Raw genomic sequence first — 26,098 nt, 5'->3', positions numbered from 1 at the left:
GATATTGACACACTATTAGGAACATGTGTTAACAGTTTATGATCCAGTAAAGACAATGTTTGCCAAAATAATAGATATTGAAGTCTTCTCGAAGAACAAAATGACCTGAATAATCAAGGTTGGTGCAATTCAAATGATTTTTAGACAAATTAATGGCCAAACGAATTATTGTTTAAAAAAAAAAAAAAAAAAAAAAAAGTTATCTATATCTATCCATTTGACCCTACATAAAAGAAGTCTTGGAACACAAATTTCAGATGATTACATGTCAGGAGTGGAAACTCAACTGGCCAGGGTAGCTGATCACATGTAAATTTACTCAGACTACTGAAAGGTCATTAACCTAGTACACCATAAAATTATATACATATTAAATTAAATACCCAAATATGTATTAAAAGGTTTAAGAAGGACTAGAACTGGAATAGGTTTCTGTCTTCCTAGCCAGAAAATGCCAGCTCTCCTTAAACATGAAGTATGATGCTAATGACATGGAATACTCTTATTGACAAGTCTGGATGTCTGTCAAGCTCTACCCCATCCATGCTCCCCTTCCTAGCTGCCTCACACCTGGAAGCAGAAAGCTCAGAAAGACCCTGGCTCACAGACAACAAAGAAGAAAATAACACATTCTTACATTCTCTTTGTTCCAACTCAAAACCAGTGGAAAGTCACTTGAAGAAAGACATTAATTCTGTCCCAGGGTGTTGTCTCAAACTAAATCCATGCAATGACCATGCTAGCTGTGAAAAAGAGAAGTTTCTAACTGTATGGAGAAAATTGACTTGCTTTCAGTCAAACTAGCACGCTGAAGAAGCATGAAATATTTCAGGGAGTTACCTGGGTTTTTTTAATATCTTAAAAGCTCAAATTAAGTTACAGGGAGTAAACATTTTAGAAGGGAGAGAGTGCTACAAAGCTGCTTCTGCAGCAGCTGCATCACAATGTACTATCAAGGCATTGCACAACATATGGGCTTTCCTTTTTCACTGCCAGATAGCTACAGTTTATGGACATCTAATAATGGATTTTTATTGGCTAGATTTACAGACCATCATTTATGTTAAGCCAAAGATCCAGGTAACGATATTATCTAACGAAGAAAAATATTGCACATATAATAACATACGTTTTAATCTGATATATAATCAGATTTCAGGCAGCATTAGTTGACACCATTAAACTCCTTTCATGTACTTGTCATTGCAGTTTCCATAGAAACCAGTATTGCAAAAGAAAATGGAGAAACAGGATTGAGAAACATAGCGGGGGAAATACAACTATATATAAAATTAGAAAAATATTTCACTAAAATCAGCAAATTATAGTTTACCAACATTAAAGTCTCAACCCAGTGAGCAGTCTGTGTATAGAAATCCTGTCAAAGTTAATGGCAGTTGTGACACAAACAGCTGTATCAACTTTGTTGTGAGCAGCATTGGATTATTTAGGGTACTCTAGTAAATAAAAATGTTGTATTAGTACAGTGTCTTAAAAGAGGGTTTTTTTTCTGCTTGTTTGTTCGTTTTCCTTGGGAAGGAAGGGGAGATATTAGATCCTAGAGAACAGAAAATATCTTGGAGTTTTATACCGTCAGTGTCTCTCTATTTCTAAATGAAATGACTTCACATGGATATGTCATTCTGATTTGCCTTCTCATTTAATCTTCTGTATACTTAATCCCTATGATACACTTCATTTAAAACATTTCCTTGTTGCTTCACTTCATTTATTTGGCATAATAGAAATAAAAGTTCTATTTAGTACATGGTACAATGACAAAATATTTCCCCATTTTACAATAAAACCAGAAGTATTTATTATGAAATGGTAGCTCTTTGTGCCACTGGAACATGCACTAAAAATGTCAATGGTTTATTTATTAGAATATTATATTATCAGCCTTATTTTACTTACAAACTGAAAATACTTCCTTAGTGTATTACCAGAGCCTCAATCAGTTACGGTTAGAAATGTATGTTAGACTAATATAGAATTGTTGGGAGAGAAGATTCGATTTTCAGATAGTTTCACTGCACATGTTTAAATTCTGTACATCTTACATCTACAGTACATAAGAGACCTTCATTTGTCTGTGATCTGTAATAAAAATAAGTCTGGATTTTAAAACTGCAAAAAAACCCCACAAAATACTTTAAAAAAATAAAGTGTTACACTTTCTCTTAGTAAAATAGGATCTGATATACAAGAATATCACTGCAAACATTAATTTTTCCATTTTCCTAGGGAATGGAACATGACTTTTGGTTTTCAGATGGATAAAAAAATGTTTTTACATTCCAGGTGATTCATTCAAAGATGTGCAGCATCTTAACTACAAAAACCCCTGAATGCAAGTCACGAAGACATTAGACCATGGTGTTCTTCACACTATCTATAACTTAAAATTGTAACCAAGTAATATGGATCTCCCTCTCCCCTCCCCTCCCCTCTCATTTTCCTTTCTCCCTCCCCTCTTTGTGTTCTCTCTGTCTCCTTCTTTCTCTTTCTCTTTCTCTTTCTCTTTCTCTTTCTCTTTCTCTTTCTCTTTCTCTTTCTCTTTCTCTTTCTCTTTCTCTTTCTCTTTCTCTTTCTCTTTCTCTTTCTCTTTCTCTTTCTCTTTCTCTTTCTCTCCTTCACTTTGCATCTCTTTGGTTCTTTCTTTCCCCCAGCCGCCCTCAGGGTTTCAATGCACGATGACTGTCAGTCAGTCGATACTTTCCTCCTGATTAACAAAGTTCACATATAGCATATTTCCTGATATTTTAAAGTGTTTGTAATATTTTGAAGTGTAACTGCCTTTACAAATTACAGCCTGAGAAAAATTCAGTTAGGCACAATCAGTTTTCTGATTTTACAACAGTAGCACATAAAATCACTATGTCATATTTCAACTCACCAAAGTTGATGAAATAGCAGATATGTGGAAAGAAAGTATTTAATATGAAAATCTCACCCTGATAAGTATTCTATATGTGTATATTTTTATTATCCTGCAAACCAACTTTTAACTGTCATCACTATGGTCTGAGTAATTAGGTTGTAGTCTGCATTCCAAGGTTCAATATACAGAGAAGATTCTATTCATGAAAATATCTCCTTTTAGGTAAGAAAAAACTGCTGATCTGTCACTATGGTAGTATTCTGTGTAGATTCATTATAGAATTATCTATAAATCTAAAATTTGTGACCAGGGAATAATGTTGAGTAAGCCATTTCAGGTCAACTTTAATTAAAAAAAAACCCAACCAACCAAACAAAAACAACAAACAAACACACACAAACAAACAAACAAACAAAACCAAACAAAAATGACAAAAAACACACACACAAAAAAACAAAACAGCAACTACAACAACAATAACAAACCCAACAACAACAACAACAAAACCCACAAACCCTACAACCAACCAAACCACCACCACTATATAAATAATATATTTTGGATTTTTTCTCCCTTTTTTATATCTACCTCTTTAATTAGAGTACATAGAGTATTTGAATAAAGAGTACAAAAATCTGAAACTTGTGATGGAAACAGTGGGAAACCACAGGTTTTCTGAAAATGGTCCTAACTTTTCAGAAATACTGAGAAATTGGGGGTTGTGAAATCTTTTATGAAGGTAGGAGACAAATCATTGTTGTAGAGGAAAATGCCTTTCAAAAATAGTTTTGGCCAAACAATTAAAAGATATGTAAGGAATGTTTACTGTATTGGGTTGCAGCACTACTGTCACTGGTCTGATGTTTGCTTTTGGTCTGACATGCTCAACCCACGTTTAATATCAAATACTGATGAATTTTATTATATTTCGTGCTGCAACTTCATAGCTCTCAGATGTTTCTATTTGTTTATTTTTTAAGACTGCACTGAGAGTCACTAACTTCTCTGGAATTCTTCAAAGCACAGCAAACCCTGACAGTTTCACACCCTGGTTCTTTAGGATGGTACAAATGTAAAAGTTAAGAGAATTGAGATAATTACTATTTCTTGAACGCTATTACTGTATTTTTCTATGTTTTATTAATTCTGAAAATGGAACTTTTGTATTGTTATTACTTCAAGACTTTATGTCAAGAAGAATGGCCAGAGCTCATCTGCTTATTGGAAAATGAGCAATGAGTCCAGAGGAAAAAATAGTAAAGACAGGTTAATTCAATAATTGAGAAATTACCTGTTCTTGTCATAAAGCCTGAAAGAGCTCTTGAGCTAGTGAGTAAGGAAAAAATAAACAAGCTAATACACACAATCCAAAGAGATATAACACTGTGTGCTAGTTATTTGCTGTTCCCTGAGGCTGACAATCTTTGTGAAGTTTTGGTTGTCTATTACAGAAAAAACAATAGCTGTATAGAAGAGAAACTACCTGACTTTTAATCCTAAATTAGCAGCTGAGATTTTACAAACTACTTGAGGCAAAATGCAAGTAATCAAAATTAAAGGTGGTCAGGGTTCAATATCACTTAAGGCAGTCTAGTGACTTCAATTTGTTTGTTTTCCTGTAAATAAAGATTTTTTTTTTTTTGAAAAATCAAATTTAGGATTTTGATGAAAAAATCATTGAAGTGTTGTAAGATCTCATTATTATGATATCCAATATGAAAAATTCAATTTCCTGCTTGAAATGAATGCTTAGAACTTCATAGGAAAGGATCATAAAACCACAGGATAATTCAGGTTGGAAGGTACCTCAGGAGGTCTCTAATTCAATCTCCTACTCAAAGCAGGGTTAACTCTCAGAACAGACCAGGTTTGTTCAGGGCTTTATCCTGTCAGGTTTTAAAAGCTTTCAGGGATGAAGACTAAACAACCTCCCAGGGCAACCTGTTCCACAATGACTGAAAAAACTTAAAAGGTCAAAACTGAAATTTCAAGGCAATTGAAGTAAAATTATTTATACTCTGATATGACAGGAAACCTTTTGAGATAACCAACTTGCTAATATTTCTAGATGGGGGGTTGTTTATTTGTGGTTATTAGTGTTTATTATTATTATTATTACTATTTCTGGAGAAAGAACACACAGGAAAAAAATCTATATTTATATCTATATTTATGAAAACATTGTGACACTTACTTATTTTAACTGCATTTGTTTCTGTTTATTTTTGCTATTATCTCATTTAAAAAATACAGCCAAAGATCTTATAATCTACTTTGTGGGATTACGTATTCACATGATTCAGTTCATTCAAAATCTTCCTTTAAAAGTTACATCATTAGTACACCAGTTAGGTAAAATATTATTATTCTGTTAATATACTATAACTTTTAACCTCTTCACCAAAGCTCACATTTGAAAGAAAGATATAGAGTGACACTAGAGAATGAGCCATGAATCCATTTCTTTTCTGAATGTACCACTTTTTACATGATTCCAAACTGAGATCGAATGAAGTAAGTGTTAAAGCTGAAAGGTAGTTGTAATTCTACCTTTCATTTTCACATCAAGAGATACTGTAATCATATGTTTTCTATCTTATTCTAACTAATTAATGAATGTGAGAAAATAAATTTATTTGTTGTATGTGTCAGAAGAAAGTTCCAGTGGAGAAAAAAGTTTAGATGCCCTGTAGAAATCTTGACCTTATATAAAGCTAATTATTTGAATATTATCTGCCATAAATAATTGATTGAACAAACTAATATCAATTTTTTTACATGCAACATAGTAATAACATTGGTTCAAATTTTCCAGGTAAAAAACATCTTCATTGTTGTAGCCCAGTGTATTAATCAATGTCGATTGTTAGTAAATTATCAACCACTTGATTTCAGAAGGAACTTTGAAAAAACATTAATTTATAATGAGGTTTTAGGAGGGGTTTTCTTATTAGACACTGTAACAATGTTTTAATTTAATATTATTATTATAGTTTATAATTGCAACTGTGTCACTGGTTGAGAAAAGAACATTTAGTCATGTTAAATGGAGAGAATTGTATAAAGTAGTGGTGAAATGTGGCTTTGATGGCAGTTTCATTAATGGAATGTTGCCATAACAACTGAAGGTCTGCATTGAAAGCCCCACAGTTACAAAAAAAAAAAAAACAAACCCCAACTGTTGTCCTCCATCACCCTTATACAAATTTTTTAACACTTGCACATGCATGGCATGCTTAAGCTGGGTGAATTTGTACTGAGAAACTGTGAAAGTGAAAAGTACATGACAAAATTATAACTAATGGTAACTACTATGAAGCATCTGTGTGCTTCTCAAGTGGGCAGTGTAGTACTAGGAATAGGAAACTGTAATTTCAGCACCAAATTGAGTTGCATAAAGATGCAACAGGATGTCTTTGTCTGCACAGTACATGTATAGGAAAAAAAAATATGAAGGACAAAACCAAGTTACTGATGCTGTGCCAGAGATCCACTTGTGTAGAAGATTTAATAGTTTGGTTTCTGTTTTGTTTGTCCTATAATTATTAGAATTAGTAGTGCTTTTTTTGAAGCAATGAATGATATGCTGAATATGTATAGTCAAACATTAACTTCATTAAAAGTTCTGTGAAAGATTACTAATTTTCAAGAAAGAACATATATCAGAGGACAGGGGATTTTTGGAAAAGCTTTGTCAGCATAATATTTTGCTCAAAGAAAAAATCATAATTTAAACAGAAACCTTATTAAATAACTGAATTCAATGAGAGACATTTGCATGGTGTTGTGATGATCAGTACGTGAAATATTAAGGAAGCTGTTGTGCAAGAATCAAAGATCAAAACAGCAGATTGGTGGCAATGGGTAGGCTAAATGAATTTGCTATGAGATGGGAACAAGAAAAAAATATATCATTTGCAGTGTCTTATTTCTTGATCATACTTATTATCAAGTATAATGAACCTATAGAATAATGGGTATGTTCCTTACAGTCACTTCAAAGTTCAGCTGTTTAAGAACTTAAATAGTATGAAGAACTAAAAAGCAAATATCAGAATATGTATGAATAAATAAAGAGATAAATTAATCCATGTGCCTCCATATGCAATCGCTTATATATATATACACACACATCTTATTAGAAAAGGACTTGTAGGACTTCTATAAACACACATGTGTTTATACCCATTATACCCATGATGCAAAGATATAATACAAGTGGGTTTTTTTGAAAAACAAATGTTTGTTGAATATTTTTTTTTCCTAGTAGCACATCTGGAATTTGTTTCTCCATATTTATGAAGAAAAAAATTTGTAAAGTAGTACAGAGGGAAATAAAAATTATTCTCAGTACTCACATGTAAGCAGAATCAGTTTTTAGACAACATTTGCAAAAAACAGAGTTTTTCCAAACCACTCTTGCATGCATTTTTGCATGTTTGGATTCCAATGCTGAAATAGTAGGGCAAAGCTATGAATTCATGTGCAAACATTCCTAGGGAAATGATGCAAATTCAGGGAGAAAAGATTTAGTCATGTGATCATTTCGCCAATCAGTTACAATAATTCAAACTCCAAAAAGGTAAAAATTTCACCCAGAAACAGAATAGAATGCCAATTAATAAGAGTTTAACAGGAATATAGAACCCCAACTGCTATTTTGTACATCAAAAAGTGAAACAAACCACCTAAATGTTCCTCAACTGTTATTTTTCCACTTTTTGTACCAAATATTTCTCTGTTTCCCCTTATCACCTAATGAGAGTGCTCCTTGAGCATCTACTTTTTACTCTCTGCTATCAAGTAAGATCAGACATCAGTTACTCAGGGACCCAAGAGTATGAAAACTTTCCCACTCCTATAATTTGCCACTGCTGTTTCAAAATGTCAATGGGAATCTGCCCAGGTCTGATACAAAGTGCTATTCAGTCTTGAAAAATCAGAATTTGCTGTTCTCTTGGGTCTAATCTTAGAAAGATCTGGAGCTTACAGGTACTCTGATAAAATGTCTATATGGCTTTGTGCCTTTCCATCTGCTTGACTGCCCCCCGTTCTCCAGTTCTGAAACGTGAGCGGGTTTGTTTGTTTTTTGTTTGTCTTCTGTTTGTTTGTTAGTGTTCTCCTATAGTTTAATCTTTAAAAAAAAATATATATATATAATATTTTCCTACCATTTTATTTTCTCAGCTGTTGTTACCTACATTTTGTTTTCATTCCACTTTATGATCTCTCTTTTCTACAAGATTTTCTGACTCTTCTTGGACTGTATCCTCATGTTTTCTCAGTCCCATTCAAAGGAAATTGTGATCCCCTTTGATGTTACATTCAATACAAGGGTAATATTTTATACTTTAATTTCCTGCACTTAAATTATGCTTTATCATTTTCACAGCTTCTTGACCCTCTAATACTTGGCAGAGTTTTCAAATCTGTAGAAGTGACCTCTAATCAGAAACCTCCAAGAAAAAATAGCTACTGTATAATTAAACAAAGCAAAATATATTGCTCATTGGAATAGAAAAGTCAAAGAATGGAATTGGAACAGAAAATTGGAATAGAAAAATCAAAACACAAGGGTATGTGTAAATAACTTGAAGCATTTTCCAGTCATATTTTATAAATGACATACTTTTCATGGTTTGAGTTACTTAACATTTATGGGAATTTCAGGCAGGTTACTTAGAAAATACAGTGTCTTTAATCAAGAGAGAAGTGCAGAGAGATATTTGCTTATTTAATCGAATTTCTGTCACAAAAAGATATCAAGTAAAGTGCCATGAAACTGTTTTTTTTCTATGAAAATTAAAACATACTCATTCCTGGAGTGGGCAAGGGGAGAAAATCAAAACAAAATAAAACAAAAGCAACACTTTAGAATGATCTGTGTCTTTACCTCAAATTAATACACTTTTGAAATATCATTAGTTACTTTTTATGAACAGAGAGAAGAAATGTTTCTAGGTCACAAGTTCTATACTTATGACTTGGAAATTATTTTTTAAATTTTTTTAAATCTAACTTATTGTAAAAATTAAGATATGGTAAAAAACCTGAGGTGCTGCTTATGTTTCTGGCACCACTTAGGTCTGATTGTCTCACACACAAGACTGCACAAAAAGTCCGATTAATTACCACCATGAAGAGTGCCTACATGGGAAGAGACAGGCCTCATTTCTGACATTACTTATATATGTGGCCTTCTAATAACCAACTAATTTCATAAGAATGGAATCTGTGTTACGGCGATTACATAAGACGAACATATGGTTCATTCAGTAGAGCTCTGAAGTTGTAGGAGTTCAATAGCTTCTATACAAAAGTAGATGTTTAATCTAGAAACTAATAACTTGGGGTTTTGGCTTAAGTCAACACTTCTTTAGCTTCTATATTATAAAGAGAAAACTATTATTTTATATATATATAATGATAGTAGAGTTTGTTGTCTGATTTGACCTAGGTACAGTCAAATACATTCAGTGGGAATATCCCTTTTGATAAATTCTAAAATAATTCAATAAATTATTCTTACTGCCCAATTTTAGACACCTCATTGAGGTGTCTCCACTGGAAAGAAAGTCTCCATAAATCCTGTTGAAGGTGAGGTACAGGCCAATGTAGAGGGAAAGTATAATTGTTTAAATTGTTATGTAGTTTTTTTTCAGGTAGGAATTTCTAACTGGAAACAGCTTTTGATGGATATTCTTAAACTATTCTACCAGTGCTCTCCATATATTTTCCAAAGTGACTTTTGTTTATCATAGTAGTCTATAGTCATCTGTTTGTGTATTTGCTAGCCAACTCTCTGTGACACATAATGATAATATTCTTATATTATTGCTCTACTGATGTAGTTTGTGTATGATTAGTGCACAGTTACATGACAAATTGTCTTCTTAAAAGATTCTCAGATTAGATAATGGAGATCTGATAAAGCAGTGACATTATAATTCAGGCATATAGAGTAAGTTTTTAATAGTGAAGTCAGCACAACATATCCAAGAATGTTAAAAAAAGTACTTACTATCATGGGACCTTCCTTATGAAGGGTACTGGCTTTACCGAGTTTACCCAAAAGATGAAATTTTGCATTATTCCTAAATCATGAGGAGCACTGGTCTGTCACCCTGAAGTGTGGAAATGTGTATTGATAATAAGCCTGCAGATAGCAGGTTATTTCAAAAAATGTTCAACTGCTTGTTTTACTGAAATCCTTGTCTTCTTCCTTTCTAAATTTCTTTATTGTCTTCAGTTCAGTCCAAGCTGAACAGGACAATTAGTAGATGGCTGGGGTTTTGGCTCATTTTGAAATTTCCTTACAGTCAGGAAAAATAACTTCATAAAATATACCATCTGATTACTAAGCATATCTATTCCTTCTGAGACTTTGAGCTATATCTGCTTATGTTGCTGAGCATTGCACATTTTTGCTATATATTGCAGTCCAACTTGTGACATGGATCCTATAAGTATTGAAGTACTGTGTATCATTTTAGTAAAGATAAGTTTAAACTGAATAAATGCTACTCCTCAAAATTTAGTATTTTAAAAGTAAAGTGTTGTTTTGAATACAGTTTTTTTTTCCTAAGAAATTTGAACCAAAATCCATTTTCCAAACACTTTTTCTTGATTGCTCCTCATTAAATGTGGCAATGCTTTATACTTTGTCTAAAACTGAAACGTAATTCTAAAGAATACTTACAAAATTGCTACAAATAGAGATGTGAAATTTTGCCTCAGTTAGTAAAAGACTATGCTTTTGTCTCTACAGCTTTTAAAAATTATGCTTACTTATTCTATAAAACGTGTACAGGAACTTCCTGGAGAACTACAGATATTACTTGCTTTTCCAAATATGAAGTACAGAAAATTCATAAAAAACCAGATATAATAAAATTAAATCTGACAATTTTTAAGTAAATTTGTTTTAATTATGCCTGACAATACAAAGATATTATTACCAGTTGGGAAAAATAGTTGTAGCAACAGAAAAGACAAAGAAAATGTGAGATCACAATCTGTTTTAAAGAATAACGCTAATACAACATCCTCATTTCAAAGAAGCAGCATTAGTTAGGAATTCACTGGGAGAAGGGAATAATGTTCAAAATGTCAATGCTTGAATGCAAAACCATATTCATTATAAATAATTTTGGTGGCCATGACCTAACAGCTCTATGAAAAAAAAAAAAGGAGCCAAGAGGAGATACTTCTGGAAACACACAATAGCCATCATGGATATTGTAGTAGCTTCTCAAAACTTTGGTCTTCGCATTTCTCCCTCAACTACATCATACTAGATCTGTAAAAGCTATCTTTGCAAAAAATATTTTTGTAGCAAGAGATTTCAGACAGGGAAAAACAGATTTGTAAAAAGGATCTTTTCTTTAACCAATATCATTCCCTCATTTTCACATTGACTACTAAAAGTGAAAGAAATATCCCAGGATTTCATCTATTTTAAAATAGTTTATTTTTTAATAAAATAAAGTTAGGAGTGAAAAAATGATTACATTTTCCTGTTGAAGACTATCAGTGTGCTGCATGAGCCTGGGGGCCAGACTCTCTAAGGGGCTGCAGCTCCATGAGCAGAGCACTGGGGATCCATCAGGGTGGGGCCTGGCAGCCTAGACCTGTCCCATCACCTCAGCCTGAAGCAGGGCAGCTGGAGGGCACCAGGGCAAGACTGAGCCCTGGGCATTGGACACCTTCCTCTGGATGGGGATAAGCCGAGAATGGGCTCAGCTTGGCAAGGCCCATGGCTAGGCAAGACTGCAATCAAACTTCTCAGGATGCAAATAATAACCACTCCCAAAACGTTCAAGAAAAATTACACTAGGGTCTCAAACAGACACTTATTTAAAGGGTATGAATGACTAAAAGAGTAGTCACAGCCTTAATCCATTAAAACATAGCGTTTCCCAAATGAAAGCTTTTCTCAGCAACCTTATAGAGTAGCCATTTAACCAATTCTTTATTCATAGAATAGTCCAGTGTGGGACCATGTTAAAGGCCTATGATATGATACACAAGAGTTCAGGCTTGACTTCCTGTTGGCCTTAAAATCCATCAGTCTGTTAATTCAGTGGTGCTTGTCTGCTGATCACCAACTTTCCTCTGAGTAGGGCATGAATCTTATTCTGATAATGTAATACAAAATTGCTGGCTTTTGCACACTTTACTTCCTTAAACATCACAGTTCTGAGCTTATCTCCAGCCTACATGAAGCATAAGGAGAAGGGAGGAAAAGACATTGTACATTTGGAAGTTCATATGTCATTTGTTGCTAACAGCTGAAGAACAGAGTAGCCATGTCTGGGATCCCAAGTAATCCACTTTAGCTGCCTCTGTATTTAATCATCAAACAGAAAACTAAATGCGAGGAAGGGTCACTATGCCATATCTTAGACTAGATCAGTCTTCTCTCAGTTTTTATTATTTTGGGCTTCAGAAAGAACTTAAGATACATAGCATAATATTGTACATATATATCTTAGAAAAGAGAGTTAAGTCCATGTTTTCAGTCAGGTCATTCACAAAAGGAATGAGGTGTTAAAATACCCTACAACAGGTCATGTCTCTCTGCAATTCACAGGAAGAAGTGAATGCCACAGTCCTGGATTCACAGGTGCTGGGCTAATTGGAGAGCTACCTGACCTAGCTGATAAGAAGTGATGAGGGTATGACTGGATACTCTCTCTGCTAAGTCTGACTGTTTTGGTCAACCCTAGTGACTTGATCTTCACTGACTTACCATACATATCAACCTCTGATTGCATATACATAGATGTAAATATTTTAATATTTAACTGAATCCTACTCAGTGAGTCTTCAGTCTCAACTTTGTCCAAGATTTTGGCATATTTAAATGTTTAGCTTAACTTGGAAGTCACAAGCCTGTACATAATCTCTTTTCACTTCTCAGTTCTTTTGGGTTTTTTTTTAATCAAATGTCATGAAGATACAACTGCTTTTTTTTTTTTTTTTTTTTTAATCAAAGATCAGCTAGTAGTTATGATATAATCAGTATGTTACAGCATTTGCCATAACATAATGATCTGAATCTAGTTTTCTTCTCTGCCTTATAGTACACAAGCCTCCTTGTTCCACCCTATATAAAGCCTTGGCAGGCTTTTAATTATTATGTAGGGAACATAATAAATGACTCCTGCTGAAACTTTTCTACTCTGTCAAATAGTAGTCATATTACATTTGGAAGAAAGTGGAACACAATAAACACAATGCTCATAATTTGAATTGTTACCTGGGCAAAGATATCCTAAGTTTCAGTCATTTTCTCAAGGACATATTAGGCTAAGAACCATTGGTTCTTATGACCAAGTTCAAATTTTATTCATTATGACTTATGTACTCACTCACAGTTTTGGAAAAAGGGGGTGGGGGGGAGGCTTCAACAAGATATAATTTTTTCAACATTTTTGTGTCATTGAAATTTTTGAAATGACTGGCTATTGAATCAAAAATATAGTTAACTGGCCAAGATTTTCTAGTCAGAGAGAATTTTATCTCTCTGTGGAAGTACAGTGTTCAGGTCAGCTAGGCACAGAATCAAAGTATACTTAAATTATATTCTTGAAGTTTGTGTGCTGTAGGTATTGTCAATGGCAAAACTTACACTGAAGTTCTTGAAACTCTCATATAAGCTGACCACTTGCTCCATTGCCTTTAAAAGTATCATCTCCTGAAGCTGTATAAAAATCTTTAAAATAAGGTTTTATGATATATGACCATAAATTCCTTCTGGATTATTTTGCAAACTTGGTTGTGTTAACAAAAAGCAGATGTGTCACAAAAAATCCACCTGCCAAATACTGGAATCATTCATCATTGCTTAAAATAACTTTTCAGTTCTTGAGCAATTTGGTGCATGCATCCTGCTGTGCTCTCTTAAATTTTCACTTTAAATTGTCTTGTTTCTGACCATATGTAATGTGCTCACTCCTTTCTATTCAGTGTGCTGGCATGCTGCTGTGACTTCTTATAGTAAAAGCTTTGGGAGCTGCAGGACACATTTAAGCTCCTGAATGATTTTTTCAGTAATGACATATGGGCGTCAGCATTTTTTCCTGCCCTTTTTAATAAACAGTCTCTTGTTTGGATTCACTACTGATTTTGCTTTTAGCTGTGGACCCCCTGATGAGCATGGGGTCAACATCCTGTTCTTAGTATTGTCTCTCTCCACAGACATGCTTTCTGTAGATTCACAGCAGTAATGGTTTTGCCTTTTTTCTTGGTCTTAGTGTAAAGTTCATTCTAAATGAATTATGACATTAAAGTTGGGGCTTTCTGAGGATTGATAAGTGAGCTTCCTAGAGTATTCATCATATATTTAATTCTCGCAGAACTCAATGAGAAAAAAAAAATGAAGTCTTGTGTCCTTCAACCCATTGGTTCAGAAAGAAAATTTCAGACCTCTGGGAAGAAGACAGGAGAGAACTGTGTATCTTTTACTGGTTTGATAAATCAAACATAACAAATCTGCAGTTGTTTTAACATGATGACAGACATCCATTAAATCTGAATTGCCTACAGGAAGAAAATTGGGGTTAACTTCTCCTGTTATTACTTTTCTTGCAAAAGAAATTCTAGTTTACATTTGCTGTGTGATACTCCTCTCCATAGTCCTGGTATACCAGACCATGGCTGCTAAGTGTAAGAATCCTCCTCTGACTCATGAGCACTCCTGAACCGACACAAGTGGCACTTCAGTAGTGTAGCTTCATGGGCTCCCAGAACAGACAGAATACAGTATCACATCAAACAGATGCTTCTTAATTTTTAGATGAGATCTGTAAATAAAAATGGTTATTTTATTAAACTAGAGGTTATGTATGTTTGATTTAATAGAAAAAGACTTCAAAGCATATGAAAGCCCTGTGGTCAGTTACATTTTTAGGTTTTCCTTTTCTGTTTCAGTTGCTCTACTAAGTTACCAGCCTGAAATTTTAGAATGTTTTTATACAGCTAAATAAAAAAGGGCCAGAAAATGTTTTATGGCACTGAGGCAAAATGGCCTTGACTAGTTCACACCTATGCTGAATAGGAGTAGTTTGCTCTTTAGAGTTTTGTTTTAGAGAGGGGTAGGTGCAGAAATCCCAGCGGCAGCTAGGGTAATTTAACAAGCACGGAGAGTGACAGCCAATCCACTGCTCTTGCTAACCCTGTGATTTAACTCTTCAGGCATTTCCTGTGTTGGCAGGTTTTAGGCATTACTGAGATCTTTATAAAAATCATTTATAATGGATAAAATAATTTTATTTTTTCTTATTCATAAGGCTAGAGAGATACTCTCTGTTCATGGTGACTTGGTACTTGGACACCAGATGATAAGCAAAAAGTGCAGTCACTTCCTCCTCCCTTCCTTAATCAAATTTCTACCACTTTACTTTCCATATTGCTTATTTTAAAGGTTAATCTTTCTATAAACATCTTCTTAGAATTATACGACTTAGCAAGCTGTAAAATTTCTTATTAAGCTCAGGCATGATATACCAGATGGTGAAATGAAGATATGGAATGCCTAGAATAAGTAACACAGCTCCTGTATGCACTGTGAGCATTAGGAAGTTCTTTTTTGATATCTTGTTAAAGGCAGTTGTCATGCTACACAGGCAGTATCATTTTTTAAAACAGGATGGAAGGTCTAATGGCATAATTTGGTTCTTCAGCTGTGTAATGACATTTAATCAGCAGTGCTTTCCATAATAGTGCCATAGAACTACAGATCTTAAATGCAATTACGAGTCTAAAATGCCTTACCTATCTAAAATATACAGGGTAGTTTAATTAGTTGATGTTCTGTGACCACAGATATCTGCAGTTTCCTGAGGCTAGCATTACCTCTGTTTTGTAGTTCATCTCTGCATTCATCAGATTCATGCTTGAATTCTGAAATTGTTATAAAGGGTTATATAGGAACTGAAATGGGTATAATGTAAAACAGATATTTTCTGTTGTCTTATTCTGAATGACATCTGAATGATTTTCACTTTGAAACATATAGGTATGAGAAGATAGGTAGAAGTTAGTGGATGGATGAGGCTTGAAATTTACATAATAATTTTGTTTTCTTTGAAAATATCTGCATTTATCTTAATATTCTAGGTTAAACATGATAATTATAAGAGTCAGTGAGAAAATACAGGATCATGGAGCTCTTCTAAATAACTGTATGCATGGTTTTACCTTCAGCTGTGAGGTAAAATGCATTAGCTTAAACCTTTCATGGCAATTTCATTGCCAGCTGAAGCTATGCTTAAATAATGATTTCAGCACCACAAGTTCAATTCCCACAGACAAGGCATGGAACTCCATTGAAATGCACACTAGTGCTAGAAAATGAAATAGATTTAGAAATGCATTTGTGATTTTTTTTTTCTTTTTTGCTTCATTTGTGATAGGTTACCATTTACCTGTCATATAGCCATCTGTCTTTGTTTCACCTAGGTCAGATATAAAGTAGCGGAGGCATAAAAAGATTATTTGAAACTAGCAGATATCACGGAACAAAACTTTCTGAGAACTTCTCCTGTATTGAGTGTCTGTGGCAAAATTTTGGTGTTGGGGTAGAGAGTGTGGGTTGGGATATATTAAGGGATAGCTTGTGTGAAAAAAAGGTCAAATCTTGCCGTGTGCCAGCTCCTTAGTGGACACACTTCACACAAGACCTCAGCCTATCAGCAAAGCTTTCTGAAAGTATATTTGAAAAAGGGCAGAAACCACCACAGATAGAGAGGAAGAGGGAACAAGAGTGAGAGACAGCAGTGGGAATACCAAGGTCAGAGAGGGAGGAAGAGAAGGAGAAGGAGAAGGAGAAGGAGGAGAGCCCATGCCAGAGCACAGGAAAAGTATGAAAGGGAAGGAGTGACAGAGATAAACTGTTCTGTACTTACTATAACCCCTTCATCCCCCCTGTGTTGCTGGGGGAAGGATGGAGTAGTCTGGAGTGAAGGACTGAAGAGAGTTTGGGATAAGGGGAAGGAAATATATTATTTTAGTGTTTGTTTCTCACTACTTGAATGAATTTGCTTTAAATGCTAATAAATTCATTTTCCCCAAATGTAGATTTTTTGCCCTTGACAGTAAACGGTAACCATCCTCCCCGTCTTTATCTTGAACTGGAAGCTTTCTCATGCTATTTTCTTCTATTCTGGTAAGGAGTGGGGTTAGGTGAGCAGCTGGTTGGGAATTTTGACTCTTTGCCAAGGCTAACTCCCCCCAACTATTGAAAGGAAGGCAAAAAAACTATTTTTCTCCATTGTCCTATTGTCTGAAAATGTGTTATGTTTTTTGCTATAAATTCTGTTTCAATATTTTTAATGTGTAATTTGTCTCTTGGTTTTATGATCTCAAATGTCTTTAAGAATTACCCCAAAAACTTGAATGCATGGGTAGGTACTGACACAAGGAACAGCGTAATGGAAATAAGCAAACAAATAGAAAAAAAACCCTCAAAATATTAAAGAACATAATGACAATCTATTATCCACTGTGCTTTGAACTTGATTAAACTCCACTCAGCAATGTCAGAGGCTGAAGAATCTGGAAGCCCAGTAGAGGTGAGGCTGCCACAGCTCCATGTTCCCAGATCCATACAGTAGCCAGGCTCAGCATGTATTCCCAGTAGATACACATGAGCACGTAATTTCTAAATAAATATTTCCAGTGCGAGCCATGCAAATTAACAGACAGAAGCATTCACACAAACACAGATGGCACAAATGGCCTAATCCTCTCCACCTCTCTGGTAGGATTGGATGAAGGTTCATTAGTGGGAAATATATGAATATATAAAATGTAAATACCTCCAGTTGTTAGCCTTAGACATGTGATCCCCTATCTGATCCTGTATCTATGCCCCATATCCAGAAAAATAGTTAAAAATGGAATTTTACAAGAAGACAGGAGAGGCTGTGTTAATTAGGTGCAGGGCAAGGCCAGACAGGAGAATCATCTGACCCATTTTTACATGCAGCTAACCCCTTTAATCTCCATATGCTTTCCCATGTTAGTTTCTCCACAAACCTCTATCATTCCTCCTTTTCCCCACCTTTTGTTCCTCCACTAAACATCCCATAATAAGTCTTGAATGGTCCCAAAATGCTCTCTCTCTCTATTCCACACCAGGTCTCCTACCCCAATGCAGTGACCTCCTCAATGTGTAAGGCAGCCTAAAGAACTGCTCCTGCTGGCTCACTGTGATGGACCTCACTCAGCCCATGGGGCTGACATCCCTCTGTGATGCCCTGGGAGGAGTAGGGTTGAGGCTTGTTATACTATTTAAGTTATCGAGGTTCCCCAGATGGCTACCAAGCCTCTGTGTGCCTTTGTGTTTGTGAGGATGAACTTTTAGTCACATAATGAATAAACAACGTGCAACTAGGGCATAACCAATTAAAAATTTATTCATTACTGTAAATAACAAATGTTTCTTGCATTAATAAGAAAGTGACAGACAAAACATTATATGAGGATGCATGTAATTTTGTGTAAAAACTTGTTCAAGAAGAATAGAGAAAACTGGTCTTTTCACCAAACTCCTTCAGATATTTTTGAGAAATTCCAATCATGTATTTCTAGAAACATTATGGTATTTTTCTGTCGATTTGGTATTTATGTAGGCAAGCTCATGCTAACCTTAGCCAAAGAGGAACTTCTTTAAAAATGGCCAACACAATGAAAATATCAACTTCTTGCTTGACTTCCACTAGCTTGCAATCTGTTCTTATTCAGTGAAGATCTGTGAACAGGATTTAGTAAAAAGAGTAGGGTCTTATAAGGTCACTTATCTATAATAAATGTACTGATAAGGTACAGTCACATGTAGAGGAATATTGTTCCAAAGGCTTCTAGAAAACCAGGGGAAATTTTGTTTAAATACAAACCTGGTTTAAGATCTAATGCCAAGTATCATCTTACAGGGTTAGGCAGGAGAAGAAATCTGATTTTCTATACATGGTAAAGTCCGTGATTAAACACTCTAGGAGGGGAAGGAATATATTGCTGTTTTTATCACTGAATGAGAAAAAAAAAAAAACTTGGATGGATGCCTGATAGAAAGAGTGATGCCTTTGGAGGAACTTCCTTTCAGATATACTAAACTATGTAACTGAAGACTGTATTTTAGGGTGCTGTTGCTTAACAGAATAGTGCTAGCTCTGGCAGTAAGGATTGTTCTGAGGAAAGATTTTTTTTTTTTTTTTTTTTTAATGTTTGTTTGAATCACTCATAGCAAAATTTAAGTTTGTCCACATAAATTTTGATTCAGCATTTAAACATCCTACATACCTTGGTACTCTAGTGCCTTATACAAGGAATAATTCTGAGTCATTTCGCACTTTACATAACTGAAGTATTCAAACTTATATTTTGATTGGAAATGATCAGTTATCTGTGGTGAAATATTCTGAGTGTTAGAAAATAGAGAAGTGCTCCTGTCTGGTTTTAATTGCAAGGTAAATGAAATTCCCATTATCCATAAACAGCATTTAGTAACTGTTGGTTAGTTTGATTATTATTGCATTGAATAGTGTTTGTAAATTTGAGGCTTTCAAGGCAATGTATCTTCTACTAAAATTTACATAAGCTTTATATGCTTTCTATAAATGTCACAGTTCTGATATGCAAAACAAGAGGAGGCTATAACTAAAAATTTCAGCCCTTGTCACTCCAACTGGTTGATTGTTCCATGTGTTGTTTCAAAAAAGAGTCAATAACAAAAAATACAAACAATTAGTTTGTTTATATGCTTGAAGCAAGTATGAAGGGAAAAGATTTATTTAGCATGTAAAGTCTAGTTAAAGATATTCCTTATGGAAGCAGACCAAACAGTCCTTAAGGGAAGAAGGAGAATTTTTCAACTTACCGAAGCAAAGATTTGTTTACTAGATAGGTAAACACAGAAAATGCCTCTTAACTGAGCAGCTATAGTGCCATCCACAGAGGAAAACAACCATTATTCTAATTAAGCGGGTGACATGAAGGTCTCATACTTAAGAAGAAAATAGAGCACATTTCCATGCTAAAGATTAAAGTGATCTGGACTGTCCAGGTGTCTTAGAAAGGGCAGTTTGACCATAATAGTTGACATATTATGTCACAAAAAGGTTATCAAAAGGCCGGAAATGCTGACTTCTCTCTTCTGAGAAAAGAAACAGTCAGCTGAATGATGGAAAGGGAGCTTTCAGCTGTATCCTTAATGGAAGTAGGTTAGGATTAGTTTTTCTTTTCTTGCTAGCTATATGTTTATTTTGGGTGTCAGAAATAAGAGTTTCTTTTCCACTTTACTTAACAAGACATATGTAAAGTATGACTTTTTTTATCCATTCCGTAGTCTACTGAACATTTATATGTTCTCAATATCTGGGACACAACAAAAGTGCTTCAGTTTCCCAGCACATCTTCCTTTTCATCAAAACATTAGTAGACTGGGTCCACAGCTTAGCTGAATGACACAAGGGAAGGTTGCACTTACAGGGTATGGGGAAGAAAAAACTGTCTTCCAGTGACTGTTAGAGATATTGGAGATTCTCTGGTGTAAAACGAGAAATTGAGAACACAAATTTAAACCTTGAGAGTTACAGTAGAGACATGTTATTAAACACATAGAATTTGTTCCTTTAAGATATTAATAATGTAAGAGTGAATCCTGACTGAAATGCTGTGCACTGTGTGCAGTTATTGTGTTACTTTAGTTCTACTTCTCTTTAAAGCATTAGGTAAAGGTGAAAAAGTGCCTTATAAAAATAAACATATCAAGTAACTTCAATATTTTTACATTGGGATATAACTGTTTCTAATTTTTATCAAAATATAGGTTTATTATTATAGTGCAAAATTAATTTTAGTCCCATTTACAGAAATGTGTAAGGAAGATGCTGTAAATGTCAGCATGGCTTTTAGAAGCAGATAACAAATACTTAATGTTTGGACTGGACTGCTATATCCTGATTTATCTTTCTGTTTCTCTTCTACTCTGAAACGTACTTCTAGCAATTTTTTCAAGATGTATTACCAGATGTATTACCAGAATTCTGTTATAATTAAAAGCAGTGGTGTGGAAGTAGGTCTTTTCTTTCGTTTGAAATCCAGGTATTAGGAATATGAATACTACAATCCAAATAACTTTACCTCTATCCAAAATCCAACTAATCAGGAGTGCTTTTACTAACTTATTCTTGAATATCATCACATCTGACTGTATTCGGTTCTGCTTTTTTCCATAACACTCTCAATGGCAAAAGATGTCAAGAAATATTTTCTAAATAGAAGATACTTTATTACTGGTACATGTTATACCAGGCTACCATTACCGAACTCACCTAATTTACTACAAAACAGGCATCTGTGGTTAACTGGAGAGGTCCCTTCTAATCCCTACCATTCTGTGATTCTGTGATTCTGTTATTCTGTGTGAGATTTTAATTAGAGGTCCTTTCTTCCGCTGTGTCAAATTAATTTATTTTGATTCTATTCTATTTACATACTAGATAGAGCTTTTTGTTTGTGTCTTTTACACTTGGTACACATTTTGAAACAGGCTTCTTAAACTGGTGTTCTGGCATAAAATATTTTTTTTTGCAGAACACAAGATTTTTTTTAGAGGCTTTTCAAAGAGACAGAGAAACATTATATATACACATATATATGTTATATATATATAAAAGAAACATCAGATCTTTCCTCTTGTGCACTATTCAGTTTTACAAGCAGGGCTGTGAAAGCTAAAACAGACAAAAGGTTGTGGGTTTTTTGTTGTTTTGTTTGGGATATGCTTTTCATGGATTGTTAATTATGCAATGCAGTTTGAAGAACTGATGCAGTGAGAATGGGTAGAACTCCTCTACTGCAAAAATCTAAACACCCTTGGGGTGTTCCGTGGAATTAATTTCAAATTGAATCTTGTAAATGAGATAAGTTCCCTACTTCTCTAGGTTATCAGAAAACTATTAACGAACTCTAGTTTTGCTAAAAGAAATAATAATGGAGCACCATTTTCAAAACATTAATTTTTCAAGTCTGGTTATATCATCAAATTATAAGAGCATGCAGACTTTCTTTACTTATCCTCATTCAGAACACCTCCCATTGTTACACTTAAAAATAAATTAAAAAAAAAAAGTGAGAATAAGCTTTTATAATGTTGTGATTGGATGAGGAATTAGATATTAATCATCCAAGTTTCATTTTTAAAGTCAGTGAAGTTATTCTATAGCAAATATGACTTGGCATAGATCCACTGAGCACTGGGGAGACATGTTGCAACAACAGATCTAACCCTGAAGACAGAAAACAAAATGAAATAAAATACAATGACCACAAAACTGTTTGGAAAACTGGCATCTAGCTTTGTAAACCACATAATTGCTGACAAAACAGCTACCTGTTTTCCCAACCTGTCTTCTAAACTAAAAATTTTCACTAAATTAGACACTTTGTTGTTTCCAGCACTCAATTTCTTAATCAGTCCCCATAATTTCAATTTGAACCTTGTAGGAAGATGAGAGAAGTCCCCTACTTTTCCATGCTACAGAATGGAAATACCACTGAGATTTGTAATATGGTCCGAGTTATTCTGGTATGGAAACTAAGTATTAAGAATTATTCTGCTGTCCATACTATTTTTTTAATTGCATATTTGTTTAGATGTGAAAGCTATTCTAAATTTGTATGACATTGTGAGCTGTCCTCAGTCACCACTTGTATCGGATGGCACAGAAGTAGTGGAAAAGAGCAGATCCAGCATCCACCTATGCCTGCTGAAAGCTTGTACATTCTTCACTGATATTCCATGCAACGGGTTTGGTCAGGAGCAACAACAGGGTTTGTTGGGAAGGCAAGACTTTACATCCAGGTAAACATACTGAAGTCAGTTTTTAATGTGGTTTTTCCAAATATTTTGGTCAGACCTTGTTCAAGATGAATAAAGCTAAAATAGGTGTGACTGGTTATAAAGAAATTACAGTTTTGTTTAAATGATCTAGTTGAAAAATACAACAACTGAACTAAGGCCTTTAAAGTATTATAGTTGGATCTGGTTGTATTATTCACTGTAAGTGATTTTGGCAATAAATTCTAATATTTTTGGTGAGTGAATTATATGTTAATGTTTTCCCATTCTCTGACTAGCTCTACTGTTAATCACATTTTACTGAGATATACTCTTGCTTTATTTATCTTCTTGTAAATTCTGTTGTCATCAGTTTAAATTATTAGCAAACCATTTTGTCACCATCTGACAATTGACACTGCAGAGACACATGCATAATACCTTTCTATTATTTTTCAAGTATTATTTACAAAAAAAGGAAACACATGACTTACAATAGCCAATGAATTTGACTATATCTAAAATCTTTGGAGGACCTGTCTTTCCTGCAAGGTCAGATTCTTTTGCATATATATTTCTATATTTACTAACTTCAGAAACTAGGAAAAAAAAACAACCAACCAAACAAACAAACAAACAAAAACAAAACAACCCAACCTCAAACAAGTTTTAAATTTGTGTTTCTTATGTCTGTGTTCCTTAATATGGACTTCCTAAGCTTATATAAAAACATTGAGATGATCAGTGAGTGGAAGTAAATCTCTTTAATCATGGTTTACTAAAACATTAGCCCACTTTTGGGAGTACTAAAACTCTGCATAGTAATATCAGAAAGCCCATGGAAATTTTTTGATGAGGCTTATTACTGCAATACAGATTCAGGTTAGACTAGGTTAATTCCTGCAATGTTAAATAGTATATTATTTGAGAATTCTAAATATTTTATTTTAAAATTAAACATGTAAAATTTCCAGGCATCATTAGACACATCTAAGTTATTAAATAATAGATCGGATAATCCAACATTCACAGCTCCAGCTGTTGCCTCTGCTACATGTAAGCAAACCTTTCAGTAAAATGAACACGTCATGCCCAGCAGGATGAGATTATTGCAGCTGGGAGAAAAAAAAAATCCAAGTGTCATGTCTGTGACCCTTATTAATGTATGTAATGTTTCCATTTAAATATGAAAGAAGAAGAAATCTGGCACTTGTGAAATTTTGTATATGAATTTCCTCTTAGAACAGTTTATCTTTGTCTCCAACATTTTAATACAATGTGTCAACAATAGTAGTCTGAGCTGCACACTCCTTCCAGCTTCAACAAAAGTATCAACTAGATTTATATTGTTTATTATATAAATATGGACTGCATAGGTAAATTAAACTAAGAATTCATAGCATAATGAAGTGCTAGAAGAGATTTCCTGAATGATCTAACTTTGCCTTTAAAAATATGGAATAAACACCTGAAGTATGTTCAGATTTTTTTTCCTTGTTCCAACAAGTCTCATGTTTATCCTGTCAAGTATCACTGCTGGTGAACTGAGTAGAACAGCTACATCTGAAAGAAATATGGCAGAGTTAATATATATTAGTCTTGTTCCCTTAAACTTAGTGTTACAAAAATCTCGCAGCTTTTCATAGATGTTTTTCATATGTAAACATTAATCTATCATACTGACTGTTCTTCATTAATAAAAAAAATAATAAAAGGACTTAAGAATTTGTGAACTTTTAAAAAAAATCTCCTGAAATTGAAATGAAACCAGAAATGAGGCAGATGATCAGGTGCCAACTATTGAATGCTTGCTCCTGGTGAAGTCTGGAACTCACAATGATTGGCAGTCTGTAACCTGAATATGAAGTAGTAGGATTAAAAAAAAAAAAAAAATCTCGAGGTATGAAAAAGCAAGTACATGTACGGAGCTATACCATGCATTTTGAAGCAAGTATAGCAGTGTGCACTACACATCTAAGTGTGAGCACAAATTCCGTAACTATGACAGAAGAGAGAAAACCAACAGGGCTTTAATTAAAGACCTCGTTGTTCCTGAAAACATGTAAACATGTGAGCTTTTTTTTTCTGCCTTTTTTTTTCTGTTACTATGCTGCTGACACGTGCAGCACCATTACCACTGCCAACAAAGAAGTTAAAGAATCATCATTCTCCTTTGCAGAATCCACATTCTTTTGATTTCATGACATCAAGGCAAAGGCAGAATAAAAATGAAAAATATGGCTAAACCTGTTTTTTTTTTTTTTTTCTTTTTAAGATGGAATCTGATCCACCCCCCAGGAGGTGCTGAGCACCTTATCTTCTGCAGATTTGATTTGAGCTGAAAATGCTCAGCATCTTCTTGAAGGCATTCAAGACAGAAACTGAATTAGCTAACTTTAGATACCTATAAGCAGACATCTGTGCTTGTAACCATAGGCTCCTTCTCTACTGTTGATGCAGAAAGACTTTTAAAGAGCAATTAATCTGATCTATCCTGGGTCTCCACTTCAGGGTGAAATGAATTATGCCCCAAGGTGCTTATTTGTCTCTGTTGACTACAAAAGGAATGTTCAATGACTAGTTCAGAAAAATTTCGTCAGTTTAATCCTGTATCTAGTATCTAAATGAAGAAAAGTGAGAAAGGCACAAAAGGGCAAGGGTGATAAATTGTAGTAAAATTGTGGCACTTTAAAACTGTTGTTTTTTTGACACATTAGTCTCAGTAATGTGCTATGGATGGGTGCTGCATGTTTTTAAACACTGCTATGTTACAGAATAATAGAATCATAGAACAGTTTGAATATGAAGGGATCTTCAAAGATCATCTAGTCTAACCCCCATGGAATAAGCAAGGACATCTTCAACTAGATCAGTTTGCTCAGAGCCTCATCCAGCCTATTATATCCAAATCTATGCACATTTACAATCCTGTGCACATCCAAATGAATAAAAAAGCTTTTGTGACATATGATTGCACACAGCTCAGTCTATGTTATTTAGTAGGGTATAATGTAAAATCAGTGGAGCACTGTGGATAGGAATATATTTATTTCTGACATGGCTCTGTCCCCAATGGCTAAACTTCAGTCAGTTCAGAAGAACTCAAGATGTTCAATCTGAACAACATTTGTTTGAGTCAATTACATTTGTTCAACCAATCAATGACTTAGATTTCTATTACAGCACATTAGGGACATAGGAAATAAACAAGCTTGATGGACAAGTACCACTTTAAAGTATCGATGATTTCCATGTAAATTAAAATTATATGGCTGAAAGGGAAATAACTACTCTGGAGAAATAGTTGGCAGTCTGCCTGCTTATTTCAGCTATTCAGACACCAAACAAGGGTGTCAAGGCTATTTAGA

The sequence above is a fragment of the Streptopelia decaocto genome (genome assembly GCF_964273445.1).
Source record: "Streptopelia decaocto genome assembly, chromosome: 3".
In the NCBI taxonomy this organism is placed as follows: Eukaryota; Metazoa; Chordata; class Aves; order Columbiformes; family Columbidae; genus Streptopelia; species Streptopelia decaocto.
The sequence above is the reverse complement of the archived record's forward strand: the minus strand, read 5'-3'. Positions refer to the sequence as shown.